This window comes from Gracilinanus agilis, chromosome 4 (genome assembly GCF_016433145.1).
Source record: "Gracilinanus agilis isolate LMUSP501 chromosome 4, AgileGrace, whole genome shotgun sequence".
NCBI lineage: Eukaryota > Metazoa > Chordata > Mammalia > Didelphimorphia > Didelphidae > Gracilinanus > Gracilinanus agilis.
The window spans coordinates 305,831,518-305,843,881 of NC_058133.1; the positions used below are offsets into that span (position 1 = coordinate 305,831,518).

General features: G+C 35.2%; 1 pseudogene; it reads right to left on the bottom strand.

Annotated features, from left to right (window-relative positions):
- Positions 1 to 1,744: 1,744 nt before the first annotated feature.
- LOC123246478 lies at positions 1,745 to 2,322 on the bottom strand (annotated as a pseudogene).
- Positions 2,323 to 12,364: the final 10,042 nt, after the last annotated feature.

A 12,364-nucleotide genomic window follows, 5' to 3' on the forward strand; every position in this document is an offset into this window, starting at 1 on the left:
AAATAAATCCCTTTTGGCCCAAGTACCAACATTGGCTTCAATGTCTGTACAGTGCCCTGGTCCAAGTGAGTAAAGCTATCACCTTTATTTCACGAGGTGCTGAGGGTTGAAATAAACCTTGCTATCTCAACATCATCATTAATATTAGGCCATTATTTCAATATCCACAATTCCTTCTTTTATAGTGGATGGCAATTTTTATCATAAATCCCTTGGCATCAACTTGGAGCCTTGTTTTGCTGATAAATGCTTTTCTCTTTCATTGTTAATCATCACAAAATATCAATGTTATTCTATACACTATTCTCCTCGATCTGTTCACTTTATTTTTGCATCAATTCATATGAGTATTTCCAGATTTTTCCAAACGCATAATTTTTGTCATTATAACAATATACCACAACTTGTTCAGCCATTCCCCAATTAATGGATACTCCCTTGGCTTCCAATTCTTTGCCACAATAAAATGAGTGGCTAAAAGCATTTTTTGTGTAATTAGGTCCTTTCCCCTTATCTCTAATCTATTTGGGATACGGACCCATTTGCACTACTGCTGGATCAAGCGGTTAGCATAGTTTTTTTATGGCCCTTTGGGCCTGGTTCCATATTGCCCTCCTGAATGGATGTATCAGTTCACAGTTCAACCAAGAGTATAAAAGTGTCTCAATTTTCCCACATGCCCCCCAACATTTATCATGTTCCTTTTTCATCATAATGACCAATCTAATAGGTATGAGGTAGTATCTTAGTGTTGTTTTAATTTATATTTTTCTGATCAATGATGATTTGGAGAATTTTTTCATATGACTATAGATAATTGTAATTTCATCATCTGAGAACTGCCTGTTGACATTACTTTACCATTTATCAATTATGGAAAGCTTTATACTCTTATAGATTTGACTCAGTTTTCTATATATTCTGAGAAACATGGACTTAGAGATATTTGGCATTAATTTTTTCACCAATTTGTTGTTTCCCTTCTAATATTAATTCCACTGACTGTACAAAATCTTTTTAATATAATATAATCAAAATTATCAATTTCACTTTATTATGTTCTCTATTCCCTAAATTTCCAAATGGTTATAAATTCTTCCCTTATTCATGAGGCTGGAAGGTAAACTATTCCATGTTCACCTAATTTTTTATGCTATTACTTGTTATTCCTAGATCAAGTATACATTTTGGCTTTATCTTGGTGTACAGTATGAGGTGTTCATATATGTCTAGATTCTGCCATGTTGTTCTCTAGTTTTCCCAGAAGTTTTTACCAAATAGTGTGTTCTCCCTATAGCTTGGATCTTTGGTTATTAAACATTAGATTACTTTAGTCATCAACTACTGTATGTTGATTTCCTAACTTATTCCATTGATGTATTACTCTATTTCTTAGCCATTACAGATTGTTTTGATGGTTACCACTTTATAGTATAGTTTGATACTTGGTATGGCTTGGTCTATTTCCTTCTTATTATTTGTTATAAATTCCCTTGCTATTCTTGAATTTTTGGTCTTCCAGGTGAATTTTGCTATTATTTTTTCCAGCTCTAGGAAATAATTTTTGGTAATTTCATTGGTATGGTACTGAATAGGTAAATTAATTTAGGTAGGATTGTAATTTTAGCTCAGTCCATCATTGAACAATACCCCCAAAGTATTTTATATTATTTACAATTACTTCATTTATTTATTATTTTTTATTTTTCCCACTGTCTCAAATTTTGTTTATTAAACAATTAGTTTACAAATTAATGGTATTGATGTGAGATTCCCCAATTGTATGGTGGAACTTACAATCTTTTCTAAGACCCTGGCTCTTCTGGTCAGCTGAAGTAAGACCATGCATCTCTCTGTGTTTGTGTACTGGCTTGGTGGTCCATCGAGTGTTGGGTTTTTGTTTGATAGTTTTATGGAATGTGCCAATAAGAATAACCTCAAAGAATTTGTAGGTTGAATCTTCACCCACCCAGTAGGAGTTCAAGACTCTTAGAACCTCACAGTGGAGGCCAGCACACTCTTCTGCTACTGACTGAAGGCTCTTGGCAAACTTCAACTGATTGACACCCTGATGCACAGGTTTCCCTGTAGGTTGCTCCCTTGGGAACTAGGTGCTTTTGCCTCCCATGGAGCACTTGAATTCAGTAAATGACATAACCTTGCTTGGCCCAGATGCCTGGCCTTGTTGGGTCTGATGGGCCACAGGGGATGGTACAGGGAAGACAGCTGGAGGTACTGCCAGCAGTGCACCTGCAGCAGGAAGCGCATCACATGCAATTGCTTCTTCCTTCATAGCTCCTGAATATATTTGTAGGCCCTCATGCTGGTGTGACCTCACCTGCCTGATGGCTGCCACCTACTAGAAAGGATTACAATAATTTTAAATGGAAATTTCTTTTCTATTTCTTACAGTTTAATTTTGTTGATGGTAAGTAGGAATACTAATATGGGTTTGTTTAGTAACCAGCTGCTTTTCTAAAGTTAATTTCTCCTATTAGTTTTTTTCACTGCTTCTCTAGGGTTCTCTTTGTGTAGTATATAATTTACAAACAGTGATAATATAGTATCCTAAGTGCATAGACTAATTTCTTCAATTTCTTTTTCTACTCTTATTACTATAACTAGAATTTTTAGTACAATATCTATAGTAGTGGTGAAAATAAGCATCCTTGATTCTCTGATCTTATTGGGAAGGCTTCTAGTTAATCCCCATTACAGGTAATTCTTGCGGATCACAAATAGACTTTTAAGTAATGTCAAGGTTAATTCTCTTCCTGGGAAGTCAAAATGTTTAAGGTAGTATTATTATTCTGGTAGGGTACATAGAACCCTAAAGAAGAAATAAAGATCTACCATAGAGGGAAAAATGTTACCTTGGTTGTTATGGAATCCTTTAAGACAACCACTTTTCTAATAATTATTTTGCTGGAATTAAAAAAAGACTGTATCATATCCAAAATATATTGTGAACTTGGTACTTGCATAAAAGCAAATTCAATATTTTTAGGCCTGTTTGTGGAGTTCTAAATTTGACAAATTCTTAGCCTCTCTGGAGAAATTTTGAGAGATATTTGGAGGTTTCCTGAGAAATATGAATGGGAGAAATGATTCAAAAATGTCTAGTGTGGAATGTAGACAATTCCTTTTCCCCATACATATCCCACTAATATTGAAGTCAGTCTACCTAAGTTCAGACCAAAGAGTATGGACATATATTGCCCATATAAATTATTGCAGCCTGGTAAAATACCTAAAAAGATATAGAAAAGTATATAGTACTCTGTAATATATATAATTTCAGTGCCCATAATGGATACTATAGCTACTGTTATCTAAGATAGCTTAAAATGTCAGTTCTTTCCAGAAGCTGTTCCTAATTTCATTAAGTGCTAATGCTCCCTAGTTTTGTCTGATAACTCTACATTTATTTTGTATCTATCCTGAATGTTCTTACCTGTGAAACTCAAAAGTAGAAGAGAATTTATATCTGAATTTCTTTACTAACCATCTTCTTTGACCAAACTATCCATTTGTTAATTGTTAACTTCTTCATTTAAAATCCTGATTTTTATATTTCTCAAATAATTGGATTGGATAAGTCTAATCCCAGAAATATAAAATAATAACATTATATGAAAAATGAATATTATTTGAAAAATGAATATGCATATATGCATTTATTTATATATTCATATGGTGAAAAAATACAGACCAGCATAATACTTATCTACATTTAATGGAGTTGAATCAAAAATACTATATATTGAGATAGGATATGGATCTGTGGTTTCCAATCTTATGGGGAAAACCAGAGGAGTTAACTTAATATTAAATGTGGGTCCAGAAGGGTGTGAGGGAGACAGGAATGACAGAAGGTAGGGCCAAACAAGGTAGGGAGACTGGGTTTAACTGCTAAGAAAGTGTTTGTTAACAGAAGTGGCAGTTAGGCTTAACTGCCACTCTGCACCATCTAGACAAGAGGCCTATGGAAACTATCATGCAAATTACTAGATTTTATAATAAATTTAATTAAGGGAACTATGATAAAGGATGGGAATAGGGGTTTCTACACTTTCAGACTAAGGGCAAACCACAAGGTCAGGGGAGGGACTTATCTACACTCAACTGAGACCTAAGCAAGAAAGGACCCAGAGAATAGCAGGACTTAAGTGGGTATCCTCACAGCAGAGTCCAGACTCACTCCAATGATGTTCCAGCTCCTCCAGGACCAGTAGCAGTACTCTTTCAGGTGGGTAGATTCTGGGAGCTAATCCAGCCCAAGTTAACTTGCAACTCAGGTTGGGATTAATAGCCTCTACCAAAATCTCCCACAAGTAGATGTCAGTCTTCCTTCAGGATCTCTGAAAATCTAGGTGCAAACTCCACTTCTTCTGAGGTCTCCCAGGATCAGCTACAACTTGTTCCAACCTCCATGGAGTCCATTTCAGAGAGTGAGGCCCACTTCCTACTTCCCCGTTCCATTTGGAATTCTCAAGCCCTTCCTTTTAGGTCTCCTAAATAGTAAATAAGTAATCCTCCTCACAACACCAATGACATAGGGAATTTTTGAAGTAATAAATCCTTTCCACTATTATAAAATAGCACCTTCTATATAACTTATGAAAATGTTTAAAAAATGAAAAATAAGATGAATTATTAATATAATAACATAATTTCATTAACAATGATTTTTTACTGAAGAAAGTAATATTTTATTTTTTTTTAGATTTGAATATTTTATTTTTTTAGAAAAATTTTCCATAGTTACATAATTCTTATTTTTACTTTCCCATTCATCCAAACTTCATCCCTTCCCCCATATCCAATGCACATTTCCACTGATTTTAACATGTGTGAACAATCAAGACTTATTCACATATTATTGGTAGTTGCATTCATGGGGTCGGTTTGAGTCTACATCCCCAACCATGTCCTCATCAACCCATGTGCTCAACCCGATGTTTTTCTTCTCTGTTTCCACTCCTGTAGTTCTTCCTCTTAATGTGCTTAGCATTCTTTCCCATAAATCCCTCAGAACAGTCCTGGGTCATTGCATTGCTGCTAGTACAGAAGTCCATTACATTAGATTTCTCCACCATGTATCAGTCTCTGTGTAAAATGTTCTTCTGTCTCTGCTCCTTTCACTCTACATCAATTCCTGGAAGTCTTTCCAGTTCACATGGAATTCCTCCAGTTTATTATTCCTTTGAGCACAGTAGTATGCCATCACCAGCATATACCACAATTTGTTCAGCCATTCCCCAATGAAGGGCATACCCTCATTTTCCAGTTTTTTACCACCACAAAAAGCACGACTATAAATATTTGTGTACAAGTCTGTTTATCTATAATCTCTTTGGGGTACAAACCCAGCAATGCTTCGACTGGATCTAAGGGCAGGTGGTCTTTTAGAGATCTTTGGGAAGAGTTCCAAATTGCTATACAGAATGGTTGGATCAGTTCACAATTCCACCAGAAATGCATTAATGTCCCAATTAGGCCACATCCCCTCCAACATTCATTACTCTCCCCTGCTATCATTTTAGCCAATCTGCAAGGTGTGAGGTGGTACCTCAGAGTTGTTTTGATTTGCATTTATCTAATTATTAGAGATTTAGAACACTTTCTCATGTGTTTATTGATAGATTTAATTTCTTAATCTGAAAATTACCTATTCATGTCCCTTGCCCATTCATTCAGGGAATGGCTTCATTTTTTATACAATTGATTTAGCTCCTTGTATATTAGAGTAATTAAACCTCTGTCAGAGTTTTTTGTTATAAAGATTTTTTCCCAATTTGTTGTTTCCCTTCTGATTTTGGTTGCATTGTTTTTGTTTGTACAAACCCTTTTTAATTTAATATAATCAAAATTATTTATTTTATATTTTGAATTTTTTTTCTAACTCTTGCTTGGTTTTAAAATTTTCCCTTTCCCATAGATCTGACAACTATACTATTCTGTGTTCACTTAATTTTGTTATATTTTCCTTCATTATATTCAAGTCATTCACCCATTCTGAATTTATCTTGGTGTATGGTGTGAGATGTTGATCTAAACCTAATCTCTCCCATATTTTTTCCAATTTTCCCAGCAGTTTTTGTCAAATAGTTTATTTTTGTCCCAAAGTTGGGCTCTTTGGGTTTATCATACAGTGTCTTGCTGACATCACTTACCCCAAGTCATTCCACTGATCCTTCCTTCTGTCTCTTAGCCAGTACCATATTGTTTTGATGACTGCTGCTTTATAGTATAGTTTAATATCTGGTACTGCAAGGACACCTTCCTTCAAGACTTTTTTTTTTCATTATTTCCCTTGATAATCTTGATCTTTTGTTCTTCCAAATGATCTTTGTTATAGTATTTTCTGATTGAGTAAAAATGTTTTTTGATAGTTTGATAGGTATGGCACTAAATATGTAAATTAATTTGGGTAGAATGGTCATTTTTTATTAAGTTAGCTCATCCTACCCTTGAGCAATCAATGTTTTTCTAATTGTTTAGATCTAGTTTTAATTGTTTGGGAAGTGTTTTATTGTTGTGTTCCTATAATTACTGTGTTTGTTTTGGTAGATGAATTCCTAACTACTTTGTATTGTCTAGGATGATTTCAAATGGTGTTTCTCTTTCTAACTCTTGCTGCTGTGATGTGTTAGAAATATATAGAAATGCTGATGATTTATGTGCATTTATTTTGTATCCTGCAAATTTTCTGAAGTTGTTGATTATTTCTTTTTTTTAAACCCTTAACTTCTCTGTATTGGTTCCTTGGTGGAAGAGTGGTAAGGGTGGGCAATGGGGATCAAGTGACTTGCCCAGGGTCACACAGCTGGGAAGTGTCTGAGGCTGGGTTTGAACCTAGGACCTCCTGTGTCTAGGCCTGACTCTCAATCCACTGAGCTACCCAGCTGCCCCCATGTTGATTGTTTCTACAAGCTTCTTAGTTGATTCTCTAGGATTTTTTAAGCAGACCATCATATCATCTGCAAAGAGTGATAGCTTAGTCTCCTCATTGCCTATTTTAACACCGTCAATTTCTTTTTCTTCTCTAATTGCTACTGCTAGTGTGTTTTTAGTACAATGTTAAATAATAGAGGTGATAGTGGGCATCCTTGTTTCATGCCTGATCTTATTGCAAAGGCTTCTAATTCATCCCCATTGCATATGAGGCTTCTTGATGGTTTAAGATATATACTGTTTAGGGGGCAGCTGGGTAGCTCAGTGGAGTGAGAGTCAGGCCTAGAGACAGGGGGTCCTAGGTTCAAACCCGGTCTCAGCCACTTCCCAGCTGTGTGACCCTGGGCAAGTCACTTGACCCCCATTGCCCACCCTTACCAATCTTCCACCTATGAGACAATACACCGAAGTACAAGGGTTAAAAAAAAAGATATATACTGTTTATTATTTTTAGGAAAGGTCCTTCTATTCCTATACTTTCTAGTGTTTTCAATAGGAATGGTTGGTGAATTTTGTCAAAGGCTTTTTCAGCAGCTATTGAGATAATCATGTGGTTTTTGTTGGTTTTCTTGTTGATATGGTCAACTGTGTCAATGGTTTTCCTTATCTTGAACCATTCTTCCATTCCTGGTATAAATCCCACCTGATCATAATGGATAACCCTTGTGATCACTCACTGGAATATTTTTGCTAGTATTCTGTTTAATACTTTTGCATTCTATGTTCATTAAGAAGATTGGTCTGTAGTTTTCTTTCTCTGTTTTTTTATCTACCTGCCCTGGGGATCAGTATTATATTTGTATCATAAAAGGAATTTGGTATAACTCCTTCTTTACTTTTTATGTCAAATAATTTGTATAGTATTGGGATTAGTTGCTCTTTGAATGTCTGATAGAATTCACTTGTGAATCCATCAGGCCCTGGCGATTTTTTCTTAGGGAATTCTTTAATGGCTTGTTAAATTTATTTTTCTGATATGGGATTATTTAGGTATTTTATTTCTTCTACTGTTAATCTAGGCAATTGATATTTTAGTAAATATTCATCCATATCACCTAGATTGCTATATTTATTACCATATAATTGGGCAAAATAGTTTTTAATGATTGCCTTGATTTCCTCTTTATTAGATGTGAGGTCTCCCTTTTCATCTTTGATAATGTTGATTTGTTTTTTTTTCTTTTTTTTAATTTGATTGACCAGTACTTTTTCAATTTTGTTTGTTTTTTTCAAAATACCAGCTTCTAGTCTTATTTATTAATTCAATAGTTGTTTTACTTTCAATTTTATTGATTTCTTCTTTAATTTTTATAATCTCTAATTTGGTCTTTAGCTGGGGATTTTTAAATTGTTCCCTTTCTAGTTTTTCAATTTGCATGGCCAGTTCATTGATCTTTGCCCCCTATAATTTGTCAGTACATGAACTCAAGGATATAAATTTCCCCTTGAGTACTGCCTTAGCTGCATTCCACAGACTTTGGTAGGATGTCTCATCACTGTCAATCTCTTCAATGAAATTATTGATTGTTTCTATGATTTCTTCTTTAACTAAATGGTTTTGGAGAATCATATTACTTAATTTCCAATTAGTTTTTTATTTTCCTGTCCATATGCCCTTATTAATTATTATTTTAATTGAATTATGATCTGAAAAGGTTACATTTATTATTTCTGTTCTTTTGAATTTGTTTGCAATGTTTCTATGCCCTATTACATAGTCAATCTTCGTGAATGTACCATGTGAAGCTGAAAAAAGTTGTATTCCTGTTTGTCCCTTTTTCTTTTTCTCCACATATCTATTAAATCTAATTTTTATAGGATTTCATTCACATCTCATCTCTTTCTTATACATATTTTGGCTTGATTTATCTAGATCTGAAAGAAGAATACTTAGATCTTCCACTAATTTGGATTTACAATCTATTTCCTTCTTGAGCTCTGCCAGTTTCTCCTTTAGGAATCTGGATGCTATACCATTTGGTACATACATATTGAGTACTGTTATTTCCTCATTGTCTATGCTACCTTTTATCATAATGTAATTACCTTCCCTGTCTCTTTTAATCATATATATTTTTATTTTGGCTTTGTCAGAAACCATAATCTCCACTCCTGCCTTTTGCTTCCATTTTATGGGTGAGTTCATCCCATTCACATTCAGAGTTATAAATATCTGTTGTGTATTCCCCAACATTTTCGTATCCTCTCCTAGTTCTACCCCTTATTCTTATGCTATTTCCTTTTGAATCAGTGATTTGTTTTAGACCAATCCCCCCATCCCCTCCTTTGATTTATTTCCATTTCAACCCCCTCCCTTATTATTCCCCTCTTTTTATTTTTAAGACCTAATGAATTCCTTTTCCCCTTTCCTCCCCTCCCTTTTTTGACCTCCCCAATTCCCAGATCCCCTTGGTTAATTCCTTCTGACTTTTTCTGTAGGGTTAGATAGAATTCTATATCCCAATGGATGGAGCTACTCTTCCTTCTCATGGTTAATTCTGCTGAGAATAAGGGTTAAATATTACTTCTTTATGCTTGCTCTCTTCCTCTCCTTCTTATAATAATATTCATCCCCTCTCCTTCCCATGCCCTCCTTTTGTGGTACAGAATATCCTATTTTTCTTATTCATTCAAGTTTCTCTTGTTCCATGTACTATTCAACCGCCTCTTTCCCCCCTCCCATCTAAACATAGACCATTAAGTATTCCAACCTTTCCCTATGAATAATTCTTCTAATTACTATAATAGTGAATGCAGTTTTTTAAAATTACACGTAACATTTCTCCATATAGGAATACAAATAGTTTGATTTTATTAAAGCCCTTAAAGATGAAAATTTAAAAATAAGAATTTTCTTTCTTTCTCCTCTGCTTCTTATTTACCTTTTCATGTTTCTCTTGGTTTTTGTTTTTGGATATTGACCTTTCCATTTAGTCCTGGCCTTTTCTGTGCAAATACTTGCAAATCTTTTATCTTTGTTGAATGCTCATACTTTCCCCTGAAAGTAAATAGTCAGTTTTGATGGGTAGGTGATCCTTGGTTGTAGACCCAATTCTCTTGCCTTTCTGAATATTATATTCCAAGCCTTGTGGTCTTTTAGTGTGGAGGCTGCCAGATCCTGTGTGATCTTCATTGGTGCTCCTTGATATTTGAATTGTCTCTTTCTGGCTTTTTGTAATATTTTTTTCTTGGAAGCTCTTGAATTTGGCTATTATATTCCTGGTGGTTGTATTTTCAAGGTTTAGTGTAGAGGGTGATCTCTGTATCCTTTCAGTGTCTATATTGCCCTCTTATTCTAGAACTTCAGGGCAGTTTTGCTGAATAATTTCTTTTAGTATGGAGTCCAAATTTCTATTGATTTCTGCTTTTTTCAGGAAGACCAATGATTCTCAAATTGTCTCTTCTAGACCTGTTTTCTTGATCTGTCAATTTCTCAGTGAAATATTTCATGTTTCCTTCTATTTTATCAGTGTTTTGACTTTGCTTTATTTATTCTTTCTGTCTTGAGAGAACATTGGCTTCTACTTGCCCAATTCCTGTCTTTAGAGACTGGTTTTCTGTTGTAATCTCATGATTTTCCTTTTTCGGTTTGGTCTATCCTGTTTTCCAGCTATTTAATTTTGGTGTCCAATTTGCTTACCATTTCATTTGGTTTTGGAACATCTTTCTCCAATTGAGAGATTCTATCTTTTAACCTGTTAATTTCCTTTTGAGCTATTTCCCACTTCTCTTGCCAAATCCCTTCCATCTTTCTCATGATCTCAGATTTGAACTTTTTAAGAGCTTGTGACCAATTTTCATTTCTTTGGGAAGGTTTGGATATGATTACTTATTTGTTCTCTTCTGCTGTTTGTTCTGTTGTCTGGATTTTTTTCTTGTAGAAGTTGTCAAGTGTTGATTTCTTCTTAATCTTTCTCTTTTGAGGTTCTTGTGACTGGCTTGCCATTATTATTGTTTCTTTCTCAGTCAGAAGTCTGGGTGAGGCAGACAGGCTCTGCCTATGGAGCTGTGGAGTAGTTTTCGCCTGAGTCACTGCTCCATGGGCCCTCTCAGATTTATTCTTACTCCCAGGGTTGGTCTGAGCTCTTTATGCTCCTGAAGTCTCAAGTCTAGTTGTTCTCAGGTCCCCTTGCTTGGTCCTCTACCAGAAGCTCCTTTAACAGTCTCAGGGCATTGGTTCCACAGTAATGCAACCCTTTGCACTGGGTCTCCACCTAAGGTCTATGCCTGTGCTCAGGGTCCATCCACATCTGTGCCTGCATCCACGCCTGAGCTCAAGGTCTGTGTTCAAAGTCTGTGTGTTCTTTTACCTCTTGGGGTCTTAAGTCTTGCTGCTCTCAGGAGCAGGCCCTGTTGATCCCAGGTAGCTGCCAAGAACTTAATTAATGCCACACCTACCTTCCCCTTTCAAAAGTATTAGATTAATTCATCTCTGGTAGATACCACTGTAGATGGTTTGGGGGTGTGGATTGTTCAGCTCACGTTTTAGTGAGAGCTATTTCACCCCCTTATAGCATGGAAATGCCCCAATTCCACATACCTTCCGTGCTGCACCCTGTTGTGGGGTCCCTTCATTCGTCTGGGTTTGTTTTTATATCCTCTTGAGGAGTCCTTTATGTGTGGGTTAGGAGAGGTTAAGTAGCTGCTTTTTACTCTGCCTCCATCTTAACCTGGAAGTCTCCAAAATCCAACAATGATAATTAGTTACTTTAAAATATATACTAAATAATTAGAAACTTGCCCAGAGAAATAAAAAAGTAATTTATTTGTCACGGATAGGAAAGATAATATGTATGAGAGGTACTTGAATCCACTACTTCTATGTTTCACATTCAGTTTTCTATTGACTTCTTACCTCTGTTTCTTACTGCTCATTATGCATATTCAAATGTAATGTAATTAGTTCACCTTTTCACTGTCTTGCCTGGTTACTTAAAGAAAACTCTGTTACAAATTGATTAATAGGCAAGCCTTAGTATTTGTTCTAGTCTAAATTTTTTGTAATTCAAAGACATTTGATTCATATCTATTTTAACTTTAGCATCAAAATACAACACTTACATGGTCTATCACATTGTTAAGTACCACAAATAAAATTAGAAAATGAATTGCCATTGCTTTTGCAAGTTGTAAATTGAATGACTCACAGTGTGGGGAAAATGACTTTTAGAAGATTGGTTGGTTTGTAATTTAAATTATATGTTTGTTCTCATCATGCTTCCTGTCACAAAATTCGTGATCTGGTATTAGATTATGTAGTTTCACTCAAGCACAACTAAAGACACAAAAAGTTAGTTCATTTAGTCAATAAAATTTCACAAACAGCAGCTGGCTCTCCTCCAGATTAGAGCTCTAATCAGTAAGGTTGCAGTGAGTAAGAGGTCTATCTCTATGATGTTTAAAACCT